The following is a 7,836-nucleotide window of genomic DNA, read 5'->3' on the forward strand; positions in this document are numbered from 1 at the left end:
GTGAAAAGGGGGTGTAGAGAGGGGGTAGAGGGGGAGGACCTTCAGGGCGAGGGGGTGAGGGGTAGACTCACAGGGGGGAGGGGGGGAGGGGTGAGGGGTGAGGGGTACTGACACACCTTCAGGGGCCTGAGGGGGAGGGGGGATAGACTCACACCTTCAGGGGGACTGAGGGGAGAGGGTACTCACACCTTCAGGGGACTGTACTCAGGTAGACTGGGAGAGGGGAAGAGGTGGGTGAGGGGACTGTAGAGGGGGGGAGGGGTGAGGGGACTCAGAGGGGGATTCAGGGACTGTACCAGGGGGTGACTCCACCTGAGGGGCCTGGGGTGAGGGGATGAGGGGACTCACACCTTCAGGGGAGAGGGGGTACCCCAGGTAGACTCACACCTTCAGGGCCTGTGGGGGGGAGGGGGGTGAGGGGAGAGGGGGTGAGGGGGTCAGGGACTGTACTCCAGGTAGACTCACACCTTCAGGGGCTGTACTCCAGATAGACTCACACCTTCAGGGGGGAGGGGACTCCAGGTTGAAGAGACTCAGAGTGGTTCAGGGACTGTTACTCCACATAGACTCACGTACTCAGGGATCTGGTGATACCTCCAGGTAGATTTCACATTCTGCTTCAGGGACACTTGTGTTACACTCCCCGTGGGGTAGAATCAGTTTGTGGACCTTACATCAAATTACAGTCATTGTACAACCAAAATAACTACCTCTGGCTACTTTAATTCTGCAAGAACAATTTAAATTGTATTAAACGATTTGTATAAAGCTTACAAGCGCTGTGCGTGTCCGATTTACCAATAGACCATCAGCCAATGTAGCCAGGGCATTGCTCAGGGCCTGTACTCCAGGTAGACACACACCTTCAGGGACTGTACTCCACACACACCTTCAGGGACTGTACTCCAGGTAGACTCACACCTTCAGGGCCTGTACTCCAGGTAGACACACACCTTCAGGGCCTGTACTCCAGGTAGAGTCACACCTTCAGGGACTGTACTCCAGGTAGACTCACACCTTTAGGGCCTGTACTCCAGGTAGACTCACACCTTCAGGGACTGTAGCCCAGGTAGACTCACACCTTCAGGGCCTGTACTCCAGGTAGACTCACACCTTCAGGGACTGTACTCCAGGTAGAGTTGACCGAATCACTGCCGGTCACTGTCCCATCTCCCAAACATCCTCAGCCTTGACCGTCCACCTCCCCTGCTGGTCAGACCAGCGTCACCCAACTCACCAGCGTTGTGCAGCTGTCTGCACCTCTGGCCACAGCTGGAACACCACCTGTGTTCCTCGACCAGGTTACCGGGCTGACGGGAGATATCTGTCAATGTGCAGCCGGTCCCACGATGAACTGACCAGCTGCCCATGTGAGCCGGAGCTGCCCAGGATTCAATAAGACTTGGCATCTTTGCAGGCTCCACGGACATGTGGCATCTGCAGGGAATCAATCATGTTGATCAATGAAAATACCAATCACATTCAGTGCAGGAGATAGTGAGCAAGTCCAGCTGCACTGGATCTGACACCAGCCAGTACATTCACCAAGCCTCTCCCTCTCCCTGCCTCTCCCTCTCCCTGTCTCCCTCTCCCTGCCTCTCCCTCTCCCTGCCTCTCCCTCTCCCTGTCTCACTCTCCCTGCCTCACTCTCCTGCCTCCCTCTCCCTGCCTCACTCCCTGCCTCCCTATCCCTGCCTCTCCCTCTCCCTGCCCTCTCCCCCTCCCTCTCCCTGCTCTCTCCTCTCCCTGCCTCCCCTCCCTGCCCCCTTCTCCCTCTCCCTGCCTCTCCCTCTCCCTGCCTCTCCCTCTCCCTGCCTCCCTCTCCCTGCCTCCCTCTCCCTGCCTCTCCCTCTCCCTGCCTCTCCCTGCCTCACCAGCTCCCTACCTCCCTCTCTCTCTCCCTCTCTCTCTCACACACACAGAGCACTGGCAGCAATGACCAGGGGCATTGCAGGAATAACAGCAGCTTCTGGGCTGAGCGGAGGAACAGGGCGGAATCTGGGAAAGGGCGAATGTGCAGTTACAGGGATGGGAGTAGAGGGGCTGGACACTGGGTGTACACAGTACAGGGTCTGTACACAGAGGGGGGGGGAGTGTAGGGGTACACTGGTATTACAGGGACTGGGATATCACGGAACATTTTTCACATCAATACTGACACGTTCTCCCATTCCCGGTCATGTGGACATGTAACAAAGTCTTCAGTGTTGGGAACTAAATCACACCGTCAGTTTGCCGAGGGAGGCGTCTTAAAGCTGTTCACACTAAATGGCACACTAGACAATTCACAGATGGACCATTCAACCTCCTCCCCTGTATCCAGCCATCACTCGGCCGATTTTACCCCCTCCCCCCTCCCCCCCCCCCCCACCATCATCAGTCTGAAGAAGGGTCCTGACCCGAAACATCACCTTCAAAAAAGGGAGGGAGGGGGGTGGGGGAGTCACGGACAGAGACCGCCCTGTGGTGAGTGGGTCACGCAGGTTACATCAGAGTTTACAGGCCGTGGGTTCTGTGTGTCAAGGTACCTGGACAGATGTGCGGAGGAGGTCTACAGATGTGGAGAGGGGGAGGTCTCCAGAGGTGTAGTGGGGTCTCCAGATGTGGAGAGGGGGGTCCCCAGAGGTGGAGGGGGGGTCTCCAGAGGGGGGGGGGGTCTCCAGACAGGGGGGGGGGGGTTCTACAGGCTCTGCTCCGCGCTTCATTCATCCTGTAATTAAACTGCGAGCTTTAAACCAACAACAGAATAATCCAGATCAATCCCTATTTATTGTTCAATTACTTTGACGTATTTTAATTCGTGGCTTTGTGGATTTTCTCTCCACCATTCGCTGAGAGAATTAGTGGCGTGTGGGGTCGGTTGGTTGGGGAGGGGTTTCAGACAGGTGATGTGGGTGGGGGGGTCACTAGCCCCCATCCCTGGACACTCAATGCCAAGGTTCAGTCCAGTTTCCCCTGCCAATGTCCAGTGCACTGCTCTGTCCACACAGTGTGTTGGAAGGAACTGCAGATGCTGGTTTTAAACCGAAGATAGTGACAAAATGCTGGAGTAACTCAGCGGGACAGGCAGCATCTGTGGAGAGAAGGAATGGGTGACGTTTCGGGTCGAGACCCTTCTCCAGTCTGAAGAAACCCATGGTCTGAAGAAGGGTCTCGACCAGAAACGTCACCCATTCCTTCTCTCCACAGATGCTGCCTGACCCGCTGAGTTACTGCAGCATTTAGTGTCTGTCCACACACAGTGTCCACTCTGTCCACACACACAGCTGTCGGCGTGAGTCAGTCAGTGCAGCTGCTGATGTGGACCTTAGACTTTAGACGTGAAACTCTGTGTGTGATGTGTGTGTGTGTGTGTACAGTTGTATAAAGCCCAGCCAGGCGCGACAAACACCAGCAAGTATAACAGGCCTCGGGGCAACATTCATTAGAATGTGGAACTAAATTCTAGACAATTATATTTTTGCCGCAGAATTGGTCAAGGATAAGAACATTTCAAATCAGTGAAGTGGAAAATGTTGGCGCCAGTTTACAGACGGATCTTGCAGGGGTCAGCAGGGGTCAGCAGGGGTCACCCCTCTGTGGCCACTTCACCCTGGGGGTGGGGTGGGGGACTGGACACAGAGGCAGGCAAAGGGGGGAAGTATTTCCCAGAGTCTCCCGACATGGGGCAATGTAGATGGGGTACAGACGTGGTGTCACACCCACCCCCACCCTGTCCACATCGCCCCCCTGCTCTTCCCCACTCATCCTCCATTCTCATCCCATATGTGGTATAAGGTGGGGAGTGGGACGGGGGTGGGTGTATAGGGGGCATCGTCTATGTGGTCCAGTCTGGGAGCAGAGTCCTGGCCTGTAACATCACCTGTCCTCGTCCTTCCACAGATGCTGCCTGACTCACTGAGTTCCTCCGGCACTTTGTGTTTCGTGCAGAATCCTAAATCAGCATCTAGGAAACTATGAGGGCAGGAGGGGAGAGATGTGGGCCGGGCATAAGTTCACATTCACAATTTTCTAGGAGTAGAATTAGGCCATTCGGCCCCTTCAATCATGGCTGATCTCTGCCTCCTAACCCATTCTTGCCATAGAGGGAGTGCAGAGAAGGTTCACCAGACTGATTCCTGGGATGTCAGGACTGTCTTATGAAGAAAGACTGGATAGACTCGGCTTGTACTCGCTAGAATTTAGGAGATTGAGGGGGGATCTTATTGAAACGTACAAAATTCTTGAGGGGTTGGACAGGCTAGATGCAGGAAGATTGTTCCCGATGTTGGCGAAGTCCAGGACAAGGGGTCACAGCTTAAGGATAAGGGGGAAATCCTTTAAAACCGAGATGAGAAGAACTTTTTTCACACAGAGAGTGGTGAATCTCTGGAACTCTCTGCCACAGAGGGTAGTTGAGGCCACAGTTCATTGGCTATATTTAAGAGGGAGTTAGATGTGGCCCTTGTGGCTAAGGGGATCAGGGGGTATGGAGAGAAGGCAGGTACAGGATACTGAGTTGGATTTATCAGCCATGATCATATTGAATGGCGGTGCAGGCTCGAAGGGCCGAATGGCCTACTCCTGCACCTATTTTCTAAGTTTCTATAACCCTTGACACCCGTTCTAATCAAGAATTTGTCTACCTCTGCCTTAAAAATATCCACTGACTTGGCCTCCACAGCCCCCTGTGGCAACGAGTTCCACAGATTCACCACCCTATGACTAAAGAGGTTGCTCCTCACCTCCTTTCTAAACGAGCGCCCTTTAATTCTGAGGCTGTGACCTCTGGTCCTAGACTCTCTCACCAGTGGAAACATCCTCTCCACATCCACTCTATCGATGCCTTTCATTATTCTGTACCCCGGGATATATTCTAACACCGACAGTAAACAAGCAAGGCTCACATTCACTTTCAAACTGAAATCCCTTCAAGGCTTAGAAAAGTTGAGAAAAGTTGTCCAGGCAGAGCTATTAACTAAAGTTAAAGATGGTATTTCATCAAAAGAAGCAGCAAGCTAGGGGATTGGGTGACTTCAGAATTCATCAAAGGAGGAAGAAAGATTCTAAGGGGAGTAAGAGGTGACCGTGGCTGACAAGGGAAGTTAGGGATGGAATAAAACTAAAAGAAAAGATGTCTAACACAGCAAAGAGTAGCCGGAAGCCAGAGGATTGGGAAACTTTCAAAGGACAACAGATGGAAACAAAAAGGGCAAAACGGGGTGAAAAGATGAAGCATGAGGGGAAACTGGCCAGGAATATAAAGGATAGTAAAAGCTTCTTTAGGTATGTTAAGAGAAAAAAATTAGTAAAGACAAATGTGGGTCCCTTGAAGGCAGAAACAGGTGGAATTATTATGGGGAACAAGGAAATGGCAGAAGAGTTGAACAGGTACTTTGTTTGTGTCTCCCTTAGTGAGGATGTACTGGAGGACAGAGGATCTAGGGAGACAGAGAAATCTGCATTAGGCGAGAAATAATATTGGGTAGACTGAATATTTGAGTATAGGAACAAAGAGGTCCTTCTGCAGTTGTACAGGGCCCCAGTGAGACCACACCTGGAGTATTGTGTGCAGTTTTGATCTCCTAATTTGAGGAAGGACATCCTTGCTAGTGAGGCAGTGCAGTGTAGGTTCACGAGGTTAATCCCCGGGATGGCGGGACTGTCATATGAAGAAAGATTGGGAAAGACTGGCCTTGTATTCATTGGAATTTAGAAGGATGAGAGGGAATCTTATAGAAGCGTATAAAATCATAAAAGGATTGGACAAGCTAGATGCAGGAAAAATGTTCCCAATGTTGGGGGAGTCCAGAACCAGGGGCCACAGTCTAAGAATAAAGGGGAGGCCATTTAAAGCTGAGATGAGAAAAAACTTTTTCACCCAGAGAGTTGTGAATCTGTGGAATTCTCTGCCACAGAGGGCAGTGGAGGCCAAGTCACTGGATGGATTTAAAAGAGAGAGTTAGATAGAGCTCTGTTCCTGGAACGTCAATGGAGCGGCAGTGTCCAACCTGTGTAACTTTGACCTGTACACCTGAAAATACGCACACACGCGTACCCACGTACACATGCATGCACACAAGAGCACGCACGCACATACACACACACGTATACACACACGCATATGCACATACGCACACACACACGGACGTACACACATGCACGTACACACACACACACACACGCATGTACACACGCACACACACAGATGTACACGCACGTACACACATGCACGTACACACATGCATGTACACACACAAACACATTCTTACACTCACAATCTAACACACACATGCACAGCAGTACTGAACAACTATCTACCTCATTGGTGACCCTCGGACTATCCTTGATCGGACTTTACTGCCATTATCTTGCACTAAACGTTATTCCTTTATCATGTGTCTATACACAGTAAATGGATCGATTGTAATCATGTATTGTCTTTCCTCTGACTGGTTAGCATGCAACAAAGCTTTTCACTGTACCTCGTGACGATAAACTAAACTGACACATTCACATTCTCAGTCACAATGTAACCCACACATATATGTGCACACGGACACACACACGCTCTCATGCAGACTCACACGTACAGACACGCATACATATGTACACACACACGTACACACACATACATACAAATGGACACACACACATGTACACACACACATACATGTGCACACATATAAATGGACACACACGTACACACACACACATGTACACACACATACATACATGTACACACACACACGTACACACACATACATACAAATGGACACACACACATATACACACACATACATACATGTACACACATACAAGTGGACACACACGTACACACACATACATGTACGCACACATACAAATGGACACACACACGTACACACACATACATATACACACACACACACAAATGGACACATACAAATGTACACACACACATGTACACACACACACATGGACACACACACACATGTACACACACACACACACAGCACATGACACACACACACACATGTACACACACACATGGACACACACACACATGTACACACACATGTACACACACACATGTACACACACACATGTACACACACACATGGACACACACACACATGTACACACACATATACTCACATGCATGGACACAGTGTCACGCTGTGATCCAGGTTGCCACTGGCCGTGGGTTACTGGGGCTGGAGCTGAGCGTTTCACACACAAGGTCGACAACAAACGTTGGGCAGAGGCTCCGCGTTGCCCCTCGATTCATCAACTGGGAACCTCCTCCCATTTGTTGCACAAACAAAAACACTTAAAGAGAACGGGAGGAAAGCCCAAGACTCCACATCCTCCCCCTCAGTGTGGACACTGGCAAACTACCGTGAACCTGATGGTCGGTGATAGCAGACACAACAAACTGGAGTAACCCAGCGGGACAGGCAGCATCCCTGGAGTAACCCAGCGGGACAGGCAGCATCCCTGGAGTAACCCCCAGCGGGACAGGCAGCATCCCTGGAGTAACCCAGCGGGACAGGCAGCATCCCTGGAGTAGCTCAGTGGGACAGGCAGCATCCCTGGAGAGAAGGTATAGGCAACACTTTGGGTGGAGACCCTTCTTCAGAACCATTGAGGCCAGCCATCACACGGGGCAACGATACAAAACACACCAGATAACCTCAGTTTTTCTTGTTTAATATAAAAGACATCATGGAAGTTTAGTGAAGGAAAGTTCCATATATATATATTTATACTTCTCTTACACAAACCAACAGCGTCACATCCTCAGACACCAGGGGTCATCTTGTTACCTGTTTCCCTTCCCCCCCTCCCCCACACCCAGGTTTTGTGCTCAGAATA

Source organism: Leucoraja erinacea, chromosome 36 (assembly GCF_028641065.1).
Source record: "Leucoraja erinacea ecotype New England chromosome 36, Leri_hhj_1, whole genome shotgun sequence".
NCBI lineage: Eukaryota > Metazoa > Chordata > Chondrichthyes > Rajiformes > Rajidae > Leucoraja > Leucoraja erinaceus.